This window comes from Epargyreus clarus, unplaced genomic scaffold, assembly GCF_041222505.1.
Source record: "Epargyreus clarus isolate Ecla_fem2 unplaced genomic scaffold, WU_Ecla_fem_2.2 ptg000003l, whole genome shotgun sequence".
NCBI classification, from domain to species: domain Eukaryota; kingdom Metazoa; phylum Arthropoda; class Insecta; order Lepidoptera; family Hesperiidae; genus Epargyreus; species Epargyreus clarus.
Genome location: NW_027332211.1, coordinates 3994346 through 4015369, shown reverse-complemented (window position 1 = coordinate 4015369; position 21024 = coordinate 3994346). Strand labels below are relative to the sequence as shown.

The following is a 21024-nucleotide window of genomic DNA, read 5'->3' as shown; positions in this document are numbered from 1 at the left end:
GACGTTGTGTGCGAATATTTGCCGAAAACTTGTAGAGAAGTGGTATTTGTAATAAGCCGTGAACTTACTTAGACAATGAAACTGCTTTGGACGTACGGTTTTGTATTGTTTTAATAAGAAAATCCGTCATAATGTTATTATGTACAAGTGTGTGCCCGCGACTTCTTTTCCATGGTTTATCCGACTGTAAATAATAATATTTAGACTTTTGTTTTTAATTTTATTTAAACCTTTCGTATATATTGTCAAAATCAAAATTCTATCTATTTGCGTACGTATTAAGTACTGTAATTAGCTTCATTAAAGTATATAATTCTAAATTACAGCTATATATTTGTTTAGAGACGCCGTGTTCTTAGCTTAAAATCTTTATTAAAACAAGTTTTACTTAGTCCTAAGAAACGCTAAATACATACAATTAAGAACATTCCAATAGTCCATATGTATCTGATATCAAAGTTCAAATTTTAAATTCTAATTAGGCCTCTGGCGACCTTATTATGTGTCGGCATTACATAAACCGATTTTGAATATTTATGAAATAAATTCGTTACGAAGGCTAATCAACAGTCAGATCGAGCCATACCTCTAATAACGAGCAAACACAGGCGACAAAAATGCATAATACATTACAATACGTCAAACAAATTAGAATTCTTCAAACCTCGTTCTATTTACAATCATGTTTAATTGTAAAGACAACATTTCATAGCTCTTTTTAAGTGCTCGTGCTTATTACTATTAGATCATATTTTTAACTGGAATAACAGACGAGCTTGCAGTCCACCTGATAGTATATAGTCACTGCCGCTCTTGGACTCCATGTAGAAGATTTTACCTGAAGACGATCAGATGCTTTGCCACTCCCGAGGACTACGATAGTAGCCGTATAATATACCTATGTATGTCAGACGGCAAAATTCGTATGTCGTCTTTTTTTAATCACATACAAATCTAACCTCTGGTAGGATTTGAATTGGTTTAATTACTACATGTTCACGATCGTTTTATAACAAAGTTAGAAAACTCTTTTTTTTCATTTTCAATATATTACTTTTTGTGGGTCAAATTATAATAAACTTAGGTCATAATTTAGTCTTCACAGAGATGAAAACTTAATAAATATTTTAATTTGATTTAATATATTTATTACCTCTATCTAATTAAAGCGTAACATTAATTTAATCGGTTTAAGAAATAATGATAAAAAATACATAATGATTGAGATTTGACCTTTTAACTACTGGCATCTTCACAACAAAAGGTCATTGAAGATGGAACTGCGCAAAATGGATGACATTAGAATATATTGGCGCAAATTCGTGTACAAATTAATAATATGACACATTAACAGATTATTTCAATTTTATACGCGCTTTGTATTGATTGTTAATGGTAATATTTTATTACAAATTTACACAGCAGGATACGAATCTATTTACTCATTAGTTAACCTTTAATTTCAATTAGGTACCTACTTATTACACTAATGATATTTATAAGACATGTTCTTATAACAGGTAACTATGCATTTATTTTGACTTTGGGTTCTGTAGTAATATTTTTATTATTTGAACTTGGTTACAAATATTCACGAGCAAAATACCAAGTACAGTCAAATTATCTATTTCAATACAACTTTTTCATTTAATAAAAAATCTGAATGTGTCGTGAAATATAATAGAGTTAGTGTAGGTTTATATAAAACAATAGTAAAATCTGTATGATCAAAAATTTCGTCTATAAGTCTAATGCTAATATCCTTAATGAGAATTTCCTTTACACAATTTCGCACGCAAGAATTTTAACACAAAGTAATTTTCCTACTTTGGGACGATAAACAGATCGTCTCCTTATAAATAAGATAAAACAACTTGACTACATTTTTTTATAATCATTAATTTTGCTTATTTCCATGTCGATAAAAAGTCTACAAACCCATTACTTTTTGCTTAGATTATCATAATAAATGGCGCCTCTTACAAAAAGCGAACATGTTAAATATTGTGTAACATACCAACATAAAGATTTTAATATGGCAACACTTGCTTCGCTGGCTTCACCTGCCTATTGCGTCAAGGTCATGTCCATTTGGGAACTTGATTTGGAGGGGAAAATTTTAGTGAAGGGAAATAAAAGGGATATTATGATTTTTATAAAGACTGGTTATTTTGTCGTGTCAAATAAACTACTTTCGGATATTTTTTATCATCACTTTTTATCGCAATGACGAAAGAATTTTGAATTAAAATACGTTAGTTCTATTTGCAATTGCTTGTTTTCATATTAAAATTTACACTACTTAGCATTTCCATTAACTATTGAATAAATATAATTTTTCGAATCTCTAGGATTTTTTTCTTAGAATTGGCGTAAATCAAACTAAGCAAACATTTCAAACTCAAGCACATGTTGAGGAATGCAGTTCAAAATGAAGTTTATGTATATTTAAACACGATCATTTTCTCCACGTCACAACTGCCCCACTGGGCACGTGTCTCTTTTCAAAATAAGAAGGGCCGTAGTCGACCTGCACATTGGCCAAGAGTCGACTGGTAGACATAACACAACTTTTAATATCATTTTAATAACTAACTAATTAAACAAGTGTAAATTTAATTCTACATCACTTGGAAAATTCAGAAGTGCCTGGGATTCCAACTCAGATCTCCACCAAAAGATGCAGAATTTCAAATCATTCACTAACCTAAATATATTATCACTGTTTACCACTAAATACAAGCAAAACAGGATTTTATATAACAGAGTATATCAAATATTATGGCGTCGGGTTGCGCCAGCGCAATTAGCTATCTGCGCACGCGCGTTGCGAAACCGCGGCTGAGGACAGCCGGTACGGAATGAAAGTTAAATTGTCTGTAAACTATGTACTAAACTCGATATTAGTGTTCATACTTGAATACCTATGTTATATTTATGTTAGTTAGTACTAATAGTTGAAATAAATGCGCTACTTAGGTACTGTATTCCAAACGTTTATACTGTTGCTTTTCTTATGAAAGTATGAAATAAAAACACGTTTTTAAAATAAACAAACAATTATGATAATGTTTCTATTGGACTCTGAACTCTCTTTACGACCGGGAAAGGCCTGGATGATACTTTATCACATCACACCACTCCGGATCGGTGAATAACTCGTATTAAACGTTTACAATCTGCCCATAACGTATATATAATAACGTAATTTAACGAATACTATCCAATGACAATAGAGTTCCCGAGCATTAAGCACGAATCAAAAGCTCCTAGTGGTAATACATCCAACTCCCGACTACGTTCGACGTTGTTTAACTTTATACACTAGCTATGTATTTGCGCTGCTAAAACTACTATCTTGCCAACGTTCAATTACGATGTTACCTTACAATGTTACATACAATACATTACAATGAAAATGTGGTACTTACTCGTAGCTCGATCCACATTTAGACAAAAAATGCGTTGGCAGTGGTTCTAAACGTACGTCATTAATCGTAACCTAAGCCTGAGTAGAACCAATTTATAAACAATCATTAATTAATCCATCATCCGAAACCCCGGTATTAATGTGTTGTTGAGGCCGTATTTAAATTAGACTATTATAAAACTGATTGATAAGCTGTCATTTTCACGTCACGCAACCAAACAATGTTTAGCAATAAATTATTTGGAACAAGTCCATCGCAGGATAATGAAAATCAACGGAAAACGCCGGATACCATGCCATGCGATCTTAAATAATTGTACAACATTATTCTATACACACTAAGGCCTATTTTTGTTTGACCTAAACAACGGAACAAGCGTTTCTAGCGAATCGGAAAATAGATAATGGTTATACTGTAAAGTGTAGCCACAAAAATTATGTTCTTCCGACGGCCTTTATACTCGGAAATGTAATGAGTTGAACAATACGAGTTATATCTTTATATAAACGTAATTACTTGGTGAGATACTGTGATACGGCATAAACGACACATTAAATACGTTTGTTAACATGCAAGAAGGCTTCTGAAAAAATCTACGTTGAATAAAATACTTTGATTTCAATATAGTAATATGCATTTTTTGTGTTAGTAGCTATGTGCTAACAATAATAAGTTTATATATAATAAGGTTTTGTAGTGAATCAATTGAATTATATAATTAATTAATTGAACTGCATTTATATTTAGTATAATACATGTAATTATGGTTAATAATATTAGAACAACAAATAGTAAAATAAACAATAACAGACATTATCGAATTTATATGTGAATTAAGTAATGTGTTATGTTCGAGTACCTGTGTTATGTGTAATCATATTTGTGTGGACGTGCGTGTAGGTGTGGAAGCAAACTGTATTTACTTTATGCAACAAAATTATAGTAATAAATATCATCATTATTGTCCCACAGTTGTGTGCGAGTTTTTAACACGCCTTTATTGGTTCATACGGGTTCGTGTGTAACTCTCCTTTGGACTAAGAGCCAGTGGCTTCATAGCTACCCTTAGTATATCGTCAACCGCGTGATTTATCGGTCGCGGGTTCTAATCCAGGGTAAAAAAATTTTTTTTCGGCAATTTTTTAACAATAAATCGAACTAAAAAATGAAAAATAAATATAGTTAAATGAACTTAATATTTTTTCACAATTATACTATTTACTGTTCCTTAATTAATTCTTAGATTGAAAATGATTTCCTACTTTTTAGTTGATTTTTTCATAAAATCGTGTTTTTAAGTTTTTTTAACTATATTTATTTTTTCTCACAAAAACCAGAGCTCAAGACATAATTCGCCAAGTGATCAAGTGCATATTTGTAAGTAACTTAGACTAATATTTCCTTATAAAAAACTTATATCGTTTAAATCATTGTTACTAGAAAATATCCGTGTCTTACCAATGTTTTCTAACTTGTCCGTTCGAAAGTTAACGCACGACGAATCATCATAACGCCGCGAGCAAAAATCGACACACATTCACACAACGTTGCTCAACAACCTGCTAACATGTTATTGTTAAATTAACAATAACGTATGACAATAACGTTAGCTATTCGGTTAACCGGACCATTAGCTTTCCTTTGTAGAATGAAACTGTACAGTTTTCCGCGCATTCCCAACTCTACGCCGTCATAATAAGGACTGGCTACCGAATAGGCGGTTGTTTTATGTTAATTTCTATTCTATATAGTACAAAAGCGACACGTGATGAAATTTTATGGCTGGGCGTGGAGCGTGGGACTTTCGGAATCGCTTGTTGAATTTAAACGTCATTACCCGATTGTCCTTTGGATTCAATCATAAAGGATGATCAGTACCCTAACCATGAGTTTTTACCTTTTGACAAATATGACTGTTTTGGTATTTGTTTACGTATTGGCCCATACTATTTCCAAGTTATCACACAATCCGCCAGGGGCGCTGATTGGAAATTGTATACAGTCCGCTAGGGGCGCTGATTGGAAATGTAGCAAATACGTAAACAAATACAAAAACAGAATTTTTGTCAAAACGTAAAAACTCATACTAAGGGTGCAGGACTAAATTATGTTAGATTGCTGTTCTAGTGTTCTGAGTGTAAAACTATTCGTCTTAGTGCATATCTGTATGGCACCCACGAAACAAGGAACCTTAGTTTAGCTGCATAAATGTACAAACGATTTTTAATAGTGAATAGTTAGGTAAGCTGGGAGTCACCCACCCTATAGTTTAATTCGTACCTCCTTCTATTGTTACCTCGTATGGGTAATAGTCTGCCTATTACAGGTACTCCCACACACTCGGAACATTAAATGTGCAGTTACAAACACTAATAGGAGAATTAACTAATGATATTTCTGCGGTCAAATAACAGACTTAGCGTTTTGTTTACTTGTTGATATATTTACATTTATATAGATAAAAATGCATGACAATTCTAAAAGGAATTTGTTTAAAAATATCATGAGCCAAATGTAAAATAAAAGAATTTATTCATGCACCTAAAAATTATATACATGAATAAATAAATTCCATTCTCTATAATAAACTTATTTCAAAGTATAAACTTAATTTTTAATATTCTTTACAAAGCGGAATAATATTCTAAAATGAAACTTAATAGAATAAAATCTTTTCCAAATCTTAAAAACACTTTAATCGCGAATGGCAGTTTTGTTTACTGTTAAAATGGTGCACTGAATAATAGTTAACATTCGCCAATCCAGATGGAAGTAGCTTGGTAATGTGTGGTCCAGGCCTCCCACGGTTGTAGGTACAATTTGTACTCAAAATAAAAATGTAGATAATAGTTTACCTTAGTGCATTTAAGGATAACTTTTAACAAACTATTTTAACAGGCAAATCCTCATGTTTATTTTACGTAATTACGTACATTTATGGCATAACTCATAACTTGTAACTTCACATATTTGATAATATTTTACGAAATATCGTTAAATCATAACATGTAGGAGTAACATACACATGTACTCGTCAGTTTTTATATGTTTACAGTGTGATGATATAATCACAAGTTCGCAGTGTCCCAACACAGTATTGGCTTTCGTAATCGATTTTCGTAGCCTTGAGCCACCTGTGGCTGTACAAGTTGCTTTTTATTATAATTTATTATTAATTTTAACAAACTTGTTATAAAATAAGTCGCTTTTTATTGCATCTTATTAATATTTGAAACAAACCTATAATAAATGTTAAAGTTGCAATATTTAAAAGTAAATAGTAAAAACTGAAACAGTTACAATAATATTAATTTTAAAATTGATGGTAATAGGCATTTACTAAATTTAGTGGCTACGTGATAAAGTTGATAGTAACTTAATTAATATAACATTAGTGTTGCTAAGTAACCTCATATTTGAACACCTATTAAAGTATGTTTACTCTCTCGTTTTACCCACCTGTAGAAGGTAATGTATTTCGAGTGAATTTAATTATGTATGTGTATAAGTCGCATTCTTTGGCACGCTCAGGAACCCAAATACCTTGATGGATTTTAGCATATGAGGTGTCGTTGGATTTGTCTAAATTTTGGGAGTGACATGGAGTATATTTTTAAGCAGTTGGGTTATTTGATGTTTCTTTAAACTCGACTTTGATCTGTTAATAGGACATTTGTTCTAATTCAAACTTTTTATAGAGACATATTATATTTAGGTATAGATATTTGTAGCGTTTACTTGAAAAACCACACAGGTGGTCTAGTATTCTCCTTGCAGATAGACACATTCGTGATTTCATTCCATACTTGACATTTAAAGGTCTTTAAAATGCAATACAGATCGCAAATCTCGGAAACTATGCTATGCAGAGGCATGGAGTATGAGCGTAGGTAGTTAATATAAAGCTCATTTACTCGCGAATATTCAATTCCAGAATAGTGCCAAAGGAATCAAGCAACCTGCATAATGTATTCAAATAAGATGTTGGCTTTAGCCTTCTATCAATTTTATAAAGAGATTTTTTACATTTTATTAATTTTGGAATTTTACATTTTCTATAATGTGAAGAAGCTATTATCTAAGTAACTGGTTGATCTTATTAATTGATATTTTATATATGAAGATAATTAAATACCTTTCAATAAATTATATTTCAGTACCAAAAAATAATATTAAATCATTCATGTTATCGTCATGTCTTTTAAATAAAGATATTCAGGTCATATACATTTTCAACATTATTAATTATGCAATAAAATTGTGTTCTACAATATTATTCTTGTTATGTTTTTCTTTCAGCTTACATTTCAGATTCGTAGCATTTTTTGAAATGCTCGTAGCGTGCGACACCGCGCATACAAAAGACATCAACGTGCTACTCCGTCTGTCACTTCATTAAACACTTGTTTAATTTAAAACTATAATTACATTACCAGCCAAGCGAGTCACGTCCAACGTTACCGACGTCTTGTAATTAACATGCAATTTGGAAACGTATTAGGCATCGTTTACGTGAATCTAGTTCCGCGTCGATTTGCGTATCATTACGCACGCATGTACTCAATTGGCCGATGCGGTTCCTATTTCAAAAAAAATCCACAGACATTTTCGTCACACTTCCGCGAGGGAACGAAACGCATTGTGTAACAGTGAAGCGGTGTAACAGCGCAGGCAATTACGCGACGTCTGATTAAAAATAAGCTAAAACACTCACCGCTTGCAAAAACTGTTGAAAAGGTGAAAGTAGCACGAAACGCAGCGGTACGCAGCGTATACACAACAATGGCACAAACACTGATAAGCACTTAGAGGAATAAACACTGAGTTCTATTTTTGAAATTTGAATTTTTGGGTGTCCGCTAGGTTCGGTTTTGAATGTCGCGCGTCAGTGCTGGGCGCGCTGCGGCGTCGGGCGGGCGCACGGGGCGGCTGGCGGCAAGAGACTGCGCACGCGGCTCCCACCATTCGCGCCCGAAATACTAATCACCTTGCTATCGAGACTGCGATTGAGATGCAAGGCTTGAGATATAGCGGCTACCGGGCATACGTGTATGCAGATTTTGTATTATTTCCAACAAATATAGCTCTACATTCGCACCTAACTGCGTCGATTCCAATATTTCACAGAATCGAGCTAACTTGTCGTTTAAATAAAATTATAATAATTAACAACGTTGCATTACGTGCCGTGCAAAACTATAAAAAGTAAGTGTAACAACTTTGATTGCACATCTATTGGAAGAATTAATTACGTGAATTAGATGTACATAATTTGGGAAATATTTAATTTTTTTTAATACCATCAGCGCTACTGATGATAGTAGCACGAAGGTATGTTCTAAATGGTTCCAAAATAAACGAAGACTACTTACTTAAATACTAAGACTATGGGACTAGAAAGGCTAAATTAGCATCATCAATTAATTTAAATGTTTCATTAGATTACGAAATAACACTGATTAGCCAAATTTCAAAATAAAAAAGCAAAAATAAAATATTTTTTGTACTAAATATCGCTACACTCCTATACCTTAGACCACAGGTTATGAAGGTAAGTCACGGATCTAAATGACGTTTGTCATTATTACCAAAATCTTGTTAAGGTCACCAATATGACCAATCGAGGGTTCGACTACGTGACGTATGATACCGAATCCAATTCATATCGAATACAAACATCACTGTTATAGGTCAATGTTAAATTGCATCCGGATTTTTGCGGCACAGATTCATTACGTCATTAATCAGTCATTTCTCTCGGTTCTTTTCTTAATCTAACACTTAATATTTTGATTCAGAAACTAACGTTTAACACGACTCTATTTCCTTATCTTTATATTTTAATAAATATTTTACGTCGATCTAGCAATATTGAAAACGAATAAAGAATTATATTAAACACAACACTAAAAAAAGCTTTATTAATAAATAATCAGAAAACACAATTAATTTCTTACAAAAACATCTTACTCAATATTTATTATTAAAGTAAAATAATCACGCTGCCATCAAGCGTAATGACAATATCTTGTAAACTTCATTTAGTGAAGTTAAAATTTCTAAAGTCAAGCGATTATTTACGAGATGTTCTGTTGATATTTTCACAACATGCACATACATACAGTCACTCTCGTGGTGCGTGTCGTCTCGATATTTATTATTGTCGGAGGCAACAGCGCAAGAACAAGTGAAAACATTCTCAGCGATTTCCTCATGGCTAGCATGCAGTTTTCTTAATATAAAAGTACAGAAATTTAATCGAAATGATAAATCTTTCTTAAAATTTATTTTTGCTATAAAATGTGAAACACGTCAGGTATGTACATGCATAGGTTTTTAAATAATACGATTATGCATGAATTCTTCATATTTTTAAGTTATAAAACAGGCTCATCAGTACCAAGTAAAACTATTTTTAATTTCTTAATTTTTTCCAAACATATTTCGTACCAATACGACATTAAGAAAGTTAAAATTAGAGTCTTTGTAGAGTAATATATAAAGCTAAATCAACTCGACTATTCTAGAAAACTATAAGACTCGACTAATCTAGAAAACGATAAGCACTCAGCAGGACGAAAACACCAGTCATACAAACTTGACCCATCTCTACACAGCTCCTTTTAAACGTGAAATATAAAATTAATTCCTATAGTATAACAAACTAAACCACAAAACTCAAGTGCTCAATATACCAGTAACTATATATCAGTCCTAATTTAATATTGTAGCAAAATACATTGAATCCTTGACTCGTATGTGTGTACTGCCTGCGACTAAAAGGCAATTAGAGGCGCGGTTTGATTTACACCGCGTGATGCGTCTTGTAGGACAAGTGTACGATCACAAATAATACTTAGGCTGATTACAAAGATCGTTACGGTATTATTAGTAAATATTTTAGAGATATTCCATGAAATATATTTAATACCCTTTGAAATCAATCAACTCCAAATAGAACAAGAGTGAATTAAAAACACATTATCATGACCTTATTCTTAATAACTGTGGCAAAATGGGTCAAGAATTAGATGTGATTTACCATAGTCTTAAAGCCCCAAGCATTATCGAATGACGCCTTTGTGTCTAATAGTCCTTAAACTACGAGTATAACTCAGCAACGCGACACTGCTGTTACGAAAAAAATATAAACGTTTTATCGTAGCCGTACTGAAACCATGGAAAGTTGTACTACTGTTTAATATTGTAATATAATAAATAATTAACAGTAACCCTCTTCAACGCTATTAAATTCAAGGCTTAAATCCAATGATTTTCGTTTATTAATAATATTGTGTTTATGATAAAACAGATCATTATTTATTTTGAATGGAAAAAATATGAAGATTATTTTTTTACATTTAAGTTACCTTAGAAACTTAATGTCAGAAACTTTATCATCTTCTCAGCGATATATGAAATGCCCATCTTCAAAACCAACTACATCATTCAACTTCATTAATATTCGGTGACCTTTAAAATAACTTGAAATTCTCCACATTATAACATTTAATTCCACCTTTGAATATATAGTGTATGTCACTCTCATGTACTAAGATCAAATAAACAACAAACCTTTAGTGACATCGATAGCTAGCAATCAAACATCGCAGGACTCGTGGACAGTGTTGCCAAGTTGTTTTAACAGTCAATTTAACTGAATTTGAACGCACAGCCCTGCGTCTAGATAGTACTTTTATGTTACCGCGGTGTTCACTTTTGTTTATGGTTATATGTATGAATAATCTGTCGTTGATATCTGTCGTTAACTATAGCAGCTGTTTACGATATTAAGTTTGCTTGTATGTATATAGGTATGTGATGATGAATAAAATCTTTGAAATATTATTTTGAATCTTTAGACTGGCCATAGAGAATTCTAGGCTTAAATTTGTTTTTTGGAGTGTCATGTCGCTCGCGGTGGCGGAAGCATCATGGCTGCCAAAAGATTTATCCCCTTTTGGCTATTTTACCGTTTCACCTACTATTTACTACAAAAAATTGCTTTTACATAGTTTTACAAAAAATAGTTTTAAAGTGCAGATGACCTTTTTTCGCCGACAAATACGCAACTGTTTTATACTGTTTTTAAGGACTGTCGTGTTTTATGACTCTTAGTTCCGAAGGGTTAGCAACTGCTCGTGCGCAACCGACCTTATTGTATCATCGTAGTGGCATTGGCCTAGTTGCGGCCGATCGGATATTCGGTTACAACACAGGTGACGTTTCTATATGAATCTGTAATTAATGTAACACATGTTTGAATGTTTCACCTGTGCGGTGTCATTGTTCTTGGTACGGGCATATCATTAGAGATGATAATGGTCGAAAGTATGTCGTCTCTAAATATTTATAAGTCTACGACGTTTAGGGGTCACATCGCCGACAATAAAGCGTTAATTTATATGAGTAACGTTGACTCAAGAACTTTTAAATACCTCAGTCCCCCATAAAATGGATTCAGCAAAATTAGTTTGTATATTATGATTATTTAGTCGATAAGTCTTATTGAATTCTCTTGAAAAAGTCGTGTCAACCTTACTCATTCTAATTTTCGTTTTTTAGGGATACTATTTTCTGGTTTATTTGACTATTGATCACAAGTCCTCACAACTGGGGAACGCCTGGAAGATACTCTAACATGCTTCTTAAATACCAATTGTTAAAGGTTCGTTAAGAAGCCAACCTGGTTATAAGGCCACCAATAAGGTTTCACTAGCGTAATACAATTATGACAACCAGGACCATTTCTTATGCCCTCCAAAGCATGAAAGTACGCAAAGTTAGTCACTAGCGGTGACCCATCCAATGCAGACTGCACCCGAAGTTGCTTAATTGTATAAACCAGACGATCTTAATAGGGCTATGCTCTTAGTCAAGTATTTATTACTCATATTTATCTGAAGGTGGTAGAAGTTATTTATGGTTTGACTCCGGAAGCACCACCGACTAGCCTATTTCTGCCTAATAACAGCAGTGTTAGGCGCTGCTGTGTTCCGTTTTGAAGGGTTTGGTAAGAGAGACATACTTTACCGAGGCGTTCCAGCTTAGTCCGCAGGGGTAGCGGCGCATCTACGGCCGAGCTTAGGTAGGAATATCTAATCCTATCTGGGGTTGAATACAGATTTCCATGGGCGGCAGTAGCCACTTACCATCGGGTGGACTGCATGCTCGTCTGCTACTTCTATATTATAAAAAAAAGAACTTATTGACCTTTATGGTTTGACTCCAAAAGCACCACCGACTAGCCTATTTCTGACTAATAACAGTATTAAGCGCTGCTATGTTCAGATTTGAAGAGTGTGGTAAGAGAGACGTACTTTTTTGAGGCGTTCCAACTTAGTTTTCAGGAGTAGCAACGAATCTGAGGCGAACCTCAGGTAGAAATGTAATCTTATCTGGAGTTCATTACCAGGTTGACTTTAAATGCTCGTTCATCATCATCAACCCATTACTGTCCCACTGCTGGGCACGGGTCTCCTTTCATAATGAGAAGGATTAGGCCATAGTCCACCGCGCTGGCCAAGTGCGTATTGGTAGACTTCACAAACCTTTGAGATTTTTTTTTAAATCTCTCAGGGATGCAGGTTTCCTCACGATGTTTTCCATCACCGTTTAGCAAGTGATAATTAATTTTTAATACGCACATAATTTTTGAAAACTCAGAGGTGCGTGCCTGGGATTTGCACCTCGGACCCCTCGATCTAGAGGCCGAATTTCTTAACCAGTAGGCTATCACTGCTTGTTCGTTAACTTCAGTGTAATATTTAAAAAAAATGTTATATTTCATGGCCGCTACAATTTTCTGAAAATTTTAATAATTTAGATATTTTAGCTTATATCGCTCTTAGTTTCACCATGACAGTAAGACATATTCCTCACTCACGTAATGTCTTATTAAACGTCGAAGTAACATAACATTACGCTCATTTGCTGTCAAAATAATTATCCATTGAAGACCTTTCGGACAAACGCAATCTCAGTTACACCGTGTTATGCAAGATGATAATTTTCACAGCTATACAAGAATCATTTGAGATGTTACACGCATTTGACAGCTTAAATAATATTGTACAACGGTTGCAACAATATTTGTATCGTATATGTAATCGTAAGTATTTGCGGTTTAGTAAGAAATTGTACCATTTTATATTAATCACTATGGATAGGTGCGGATTGATAGATCTGACACATTTTTGAGGAAAATTTAGACACCTTTTAGCCTCTTGTAGGTTTATTTACATCAGCCATTAGTCTAATTATTTTATTTTTTCTAAGACATAAACGCTTTCTACACTCACAGCCCCACACTAGGATTCCCTGTGTGCCATAGATACACCCATAGACAAGTACATAAACACCCAGACCCAGAAACAGAAATGTAAATTCATTATTTAGATGTCTGTCTGGCCGGGGATCGAACCCGGGACCCTCTGCGTGTCAGACCGGTATGGTAACCGCTCTGCTATGCGGGTCGTCATGGTTTTGGTAAATTAAGTAGTCGAACCCTATTTATGTATTATTTACTTATTTCATCACTTTTAAACATGAATGGACAATAGGACAAACTTAATGCCTGATAGTATTCTCTATCAGTAAATCCTAGGTGGATGCAAAGAATGTATAGATGTTATACTTATTATTATAGCTTCTGTATAGAAAATGTATCCGAAATGACACAACACACCAGTAGACTTCAAAAATGACTCCGAGCGATTCCTAATAACAGTGACCAGGTATAAAAAATCCTTCACAAGTCATATAAAGTTACATAAATGTGCATAAGATCTCCATCTTGAGCCTCACAATTAGATCCAAACATTAACGGTTATTTAATTAATTTCTTTAATTGATCTTAAACTGTTTCGTGGAATCATAATCGTTATTAATGTCGAACAAATTGCCGCTTCAAATTTGGGCGGAGCGTGCGGGACTCGATATTCATCGAGATGCATAACAGAAATTATCGAGATGAACCTTCGCGGAAGGGACTTCCTCTTACAAATTTTAAAAGTACATATTATAAGAAAAATATATATAAGAAAATAGGGCGATTTCCCTACGATTTCAAATGTTTTACTCAAATGTTTTTCAAATTTTCAAATGTTTTTCATTAAATTGTATCAAGTATAGTATACTCTATACTTGATACAATTTAATGAAAAAAAATACGAGATATCATTTTTAAGTTCTGTTTTATTGGTCATGACTTCGCTATACTCTTATAAAAAGGAACTCATATTGAGTTCCTTTTTATAACAGTAAAATTCGTTTAATCAAAATCCAGGCGTCATGCCTCAAGTTTATTGTCTTTATCTAATTTCTTCTAGGCTACCACTTTCTGTTCATTAAATAATTTATGGCCTAAATTCACCTATTTTTATGTAGGTACATCCCTAATTTTATTAAATGGCGTTCTTGTTTCATTTTTTGATTTTATAAATTTTCTTCCGCACAATTAGCTTCATGCACAATTACAATTCCTATGATATTATCCTGTTGGATTTTAAAATGTCATTGGGTATTACAATGACGTGACAGTACATTACCACAAAAAAATATATTTTCCCCGAGTCAACATAAGAACCAGTTCTCCTAATAAGTACCAACATACATGGACAAGTATGTTGCATCATCTATTTGGCAGGCTTATTTCCCTAAGTAGTTTAAAAACCAGTTACTCGTACCTAAATTAATACATCATCACTCCGTCATCGATTTCTCTCAAAGGTGGGAAAACCCAAGGATGACGTGTCAAAGGATATAATCTAAATCATTGTCACGCCATAACCATTCTTATTGCCACCACAAGGGCGCTTTAATTGCTTAAACATTTCTCGTATATCGTTAAGAGGTAAGATATTCCAAAGGCTTCTTGACCTTCACTAATTATAAAGGCCGTTTTGAGAACAGTCATAGTTCGAAAAAGTGTAGTCAAGTCAATTTAACGATATTTTTGGAATAATTTATGAAGGATGAATGCACCGGAAATCTTCGGTTTAATAGTTTATGTTAAGACGTAGGTATAATATCGAAAGAACTTTTTAAGAAAGGTTACATTTATGTGACTAAGTACGCCTACGAAAATATTTGAAGGCTTTATAATCCACAGACTACATAAGATAGCTTTATCTTTAGGGATAAAATTTAATTAACTAATTTAATTTTATGACTAGAAACCATTATTAAAAATATTAGGTATATAATTACAAACGCTATAATTATATAAATATTTTGGAAACGATAATATAATAATATGTTTATAAAAGTTACACTTGTCTTTGTCTTTCCTTGAACTTGTATTATAGTCTGTACTGGCCTTAAGACGTAACCATTACGTTGTATCAACAAGTATGTCTCATCCGAGTACATCTGTGCTAACACGCACACTTTAACAAACACACAAACACAAGCCCACACACATCGGAAACGCGGTTAATTTCTGCAAAAGTCACAAAACATACAATTCGCGAGTGTCCCTTTTAAGGCGTCACCGTGAGACCATTGAACTTAGCTTAGATACAGTTTTCCTTCTACGAATGTGTGACATCATGCGGTCCTGCAAATGACAAAACATCTTAATCTTGGGTTTTATATGTTATTTTATTAATGTGTGACTTTTGTCTGTACATTTTTTGCTTGTGAATTGACATGTGTGGTATAATGAACAATACGGTTTTATTTTAAGGTAAGATAAGAATGTGTGCAAACGGCTGTGCCCATTTGATGCTAAGTGGCCTCAGTATGTACGTGTAGAATTTTTTATAGATACCTCTACAATGCGGGGGCGCCTTTAAGATTATACCCGACGAGCTTTTGCCCGCGGCTTCGCTCGCGTTACGAAGATCAAAATCCTTTTTTAGCGGATGCCTACGTCATAACGTCTATCTGCATGCCAAATTTCAGCCCGATCCGTCCAGTCGTTTGGGCTCTGCGTTGATAGATCACTATGTCAGTCAGTCACCTTTGAATTATATATATTTAGACAATACACGTTCCAATGTTAACACTGGTCTGTAATAATTACAGACTTGCTAATCACACTACATCTACACATTTTCTATTCTATCCGTAGATGTTCTAGGTGACAAAGGGATTAAAGAAGAATAGAAAGGAACCGCAATGTCTTTCTATGATTTTTTTCCAAGAATCCTTTCTCAATGCAGTCGACGTTGTACGCTACACTAGCCAGGTTTCAAATTCTCTAATCATGGCAGTGCCTCCGCCAAGTCGAGCTTAGTAATATTTTTTGAAATAACACATCTTTTTCATAAGCCTAACATAAGTGAAAATTCTATTGGTTAAATATATGGAAATAATATTATATTTATTTATTGATCATATTTACCATTTCAATTAATTAAATAACTGATCTTGACCTGATTAGAATATGAATAACAAAATAGCAGTTTGGTGAAATTCCCGGTAGTTTCCGTCGTTATGCTGTGAGTCAGAAAAAAAACATGCGATTCATCGCACAGTTAATTATCGTCGTTATAGTGACATGGGCACATGCACGTAGTCGTTTTAGCTGTTAATCAGTTTTTTTCAATAGAAGTAGGAAGCAAGCATGCAGCCCATCTGATGCGCTAAGGTACTTGTAACCTACTCTGAATAAGAGAAGCCGATCACAGATGCACAAGAAAGATACAAGTTTTTAATACGCTTTTATTAGCTTCAGACGTATGTATGTTGGTATGTTGGTATGTTAGTATGTAACGGAATCTTTGAACATGATTTTAACCCCCTTCAAAACGTCGGATTAACTTGAAATTTGGCATACTTATTAAGGACCGATGACAATTCAATATTTTAAACATTCTGACCCGTTATCCTTACCAGGATAATCAGGATCAGCGATTTTTGTTTTCCTGAGACCCGGAAGGTCTGCGTTAAGACCAATAAAGGAATCTACCAGGCGCCGATCACCTAACCTAACCTGACCTGACCTGACCTGACCTGACCTGACCTGACCTGACCTGACCTGACCTGACCTGACCTGACCTGACCTGACCTGACCTGACCTGACCTGACCTGACCTGACCTGACCCGAGATCATAAAAAAACGTGGGAGTTCCTTTGGCGTTTATAGTGACTCAAGAGCAGCGCTGGAAACAGTCACGAACCAATGGAACCTCCATCCACTGGCAGTAGAAGCGAGAAGGAACCTGTATGAGGCTTTGATGCAAAGCAAGATAGTATCCTTGTTTTGAATCAAAGCCCATGCAGGATTATCAGGAAATGAGCGCGCAGATTGTTTAGCGAAGGAGGCAGCGCTCTCGAGCCGGAGAAAATCGGACTACGATGAGGTGCCGATTTCCTTCGTCAAGAGAAACATCCGAGAGAAGACTCTTGACGAATGGAACCAAAGATACCAATCGGGAGGGACGGCCTCCGTAACGAGAGCGTTCTTTCCGGACGCCAGTAAGGCATATAAAACCATCAAAGAAATAAAACCCCAGGGACAACTTACGCAGATGCTTACGGGGCATGGTGGATTCTCCGAATACTTGAACCGATTTAAGTGTAAGGAGAATCCATCATGCCTATGTGATCCAGAAAAGGAGGAATCCGCATTACACGTTTTACTTGAGTGCCCAATACACGAACTGGATAGATATAATTTAGAACTGAAAACGGGAGTGAAATTAGAAAAGAGTAGCCTGCCGGAAATAATGGAAAGTAAAGATCACAGTCTCGCCTTCATTGACTACTGTGTAAATATTTGTCAAATTGTAAATAAGAGGAATGAAGATAAATGAAAAAAAAAAAATTGGTATTTACACTACAAAATACTGCAAAATTGTAAAATTCGTTATTAGTTATGTTAATTTACTACTGTTATTAGTTATTGTTTTATTTAGTATTGTTAATTTTGTATTTAGAAGTAAGTTTATCATAAAATAGATTTAAAATAGTGTAACATTGTAAGAAACTAAAAATTGTAATAAAAAGGTCCCTGAAAATATATCAGGGGAAAACTGAAAAAAAAAAAAAGACCTGACCTGACCTGACCTCAACTTCGACGCGTCCGTTGTTAATAGCATCATGAAGCGGTGTCTCATCATCCTTATTCATTCAGCACTTCAACATCTGCACCTTCCTTTAACAAGATTTCCACTATTTCATTGTTCCCATTTCTTGCTGCCAAATGTAAAGGCATATATGATTTCAGCTCATCGTCATAGTCACAACTTATATTATTAACTCGAGCTGTAAAATTAATTAAACTACTAACAGTTTTAAAATCTCTGCAGGCAGCAGCAACACAAAGAGAAGAAATTCTAGAATTATTTTTGATATTAACATCACCATGCTGTAATATTAAATCGATGATTGGACGACGTCCTTTTGAAATGGCTAGATGTAAAGCAGTTGACCGTTTTTCTCTTGAGTATTGCCATCAGCGCCTGTTTTTAAATGATGCTCTATCATCCTTTTTCCGTGATTACTTTTATCCAAGATAGAGGACCTGGGATATGGTATAAATTATGAAAGAAAGCAGTTAGCATTGGCAATTCGGATGTCATTCAACAACTCCTCTGGGATTTTCACGTTAACAATAAAAATAAACACCAATGTAAAACACCACTTCATACAGCTGTGTTAAACAATGACCCAATATTCATTTTTGCACTGCTAAGCAAAGGTGCTGATGCTGATTCGAAAGATAAACTTGATAATACGCTACGTAATAATCGTTAAAATAATCGCTAAAATAATCACTAAAAAATGAAAAATAAATAATAGTTAAAAAAAAAACTAAAAAATACGCTTTTATAAAAAATTCGACCAAAAAATGAAAAATAAATAATAGTTTAAAAAAACTAAAAAAATACACTTTTTATAGAAAATCCAACTAAAAAATAGAAAATATATTTTTTAAAATTTGAATTAAGAATAGTGTAAATAAGATAAAAATATTTTTTATTGTAAAAAAAGCGTGGGGTGCTTTTTAAGATATTATCAAAATGATAATCCTTCTACTCAATATCTATCAATAAAATATTTATAACTATTGACACCATGCACCCCACGCTTTTTTTACAATAAAAAATGTTTTTATCTTATTTACACTATTCTTAATTCAAATTTTAAAAAATATATTTTCTATTTTTTAGTTGGATTTTCTATAAAAAGTGTATTTTTTTAGTTTTTTTAAACTATTATTTATTTTTCATTTTTTGGTCGAATTTTTTATAAAAGCGTATTTTTTAGTTTTTTTTTTAACTATTATTTATTTTAAATAATCCACACCAAATTCATTGGGCGGGTATTGTCAGGGTGAACTATTACTCAAACGACTGGTAGCTTTAGCGATTAAAGTTATTTTGTGTTTAACGAGAGAGTAAAAAACTTAACGGCGACATCTATGGTTCTCTATAGACGCGTAAACAATGGACTGTTAACAATGTTTTCGACAAAAATTAAACATTTTCCACGTCGAACGCTCAAAAACAGTCGTGTAGTTTTGCACTTTACATTATTTATACCAGAATATTACCGCACACCAACTTCACGTTATGTAGGAAGTGAATCATCAGAAAAATAAAGTGTTCTTAATTCAAAATTCAAAACATGGCTACTCATTGATATATTCGAATTTCGAACATTTTAATTGCAGTTAGGCCTGTAGTTGCACGCACAACAAACATAAAAATTATTCAAAATTGGCAATTTATTATTCCCACACAGACATCTCTTGATGTATTACCGTGAGCGAAATGCATTTAAAAACCTATTACTCTCTACATGGTATCAGTATGAATCTTCAATTTGTATGAAGAAAGAGCATAAATCGATTAAACGATTATTCGGTCGCAAATAAAAATCTCACCCGGCCTTGCGATTTCGGTGAATCGATACTTCCTTTTTTCTTTTTATACCTACTGATTTAAAATTTGTAGACTGATTCGCTGGTAACCATGTAATTAAACGTTCGATTACATTATTCAATTGACGATATTTACTTGAAGTTAGTAGTGTGGTGCGTTTCAAACAATAATAGGTATCTGTATAATTTATTCCAAATATAATATGGCAAGTAAAATCGAGAAGTGTTTTTATACGCCAATTAAAATGTGCAAATATGTGCGGGTTTCATAAATCGTATCATCTATGTAGAAAACGTCATAAATCGTCATGATAAAAATAAAATTTCTAAATAGATTCTATCACTGGCGATCATTTTCAGAGCGATATTTTTTACTTGTGATATTAGATAAGATAGTCGCGATAAAATGTAAGATGATGAAATTATCTGCAATAATAATCAGGTAAAAAAAAACTTTTAGGTTTTCATATCCTGAGGGTAAAAATGGAAACATATAACTAAGTCTGTCCGTCTGTTTCAGGCCTCTATCTCTTGAACCGTAATAGGAGGACACTTTACATTTTTATATAACACATAGCTGCTATGTGCCATGGCACTCGGCCGTTTTTTTTGGAATGGATTGGATTGGAGAGCTTCCATCAAATGCTTGTTTAGGTCCCAATCCCCCGTAAATCTAAATCTAAATCTATATCTAAAGGTAAATCTGTCCCGTGATTGCAAAACAGTGTCCAAGTGATTTGCATACCGCTTTCCGTGACC

The 21024-nt window shown here is 33.7% G+C and overlaps 1 protein-coding gene across 3 annotated transcripts in view; it reads right to left on the bottom strand.

Moving 5' to 3' along the window:
- The window catches only part of exp (expansion), a 204575-nt gene that overhangs the window by 142678 nt on the left and 40873 nt on the right, over positions 1 to 21024 (bottom strand). Inside the window, exon 1 of one of the 3 annotated variants that reach the window (XM_073084096.1) lies at positions 8146 to 8377. The exons of 1 other annotated variant lie outside the window; for it this stretch is intronic. The gene's annotated coding sequence lies outside the window, so the exon portion shown is untranslated. Of the gene's footprint in view, positions 1 to 7864; positions 8089 to 8145; positions 8378 to 21024 lie in introns of those variants that run through there. One more of the 3 variants, XM_073084106.1, reaches the window with a different exon arrangement.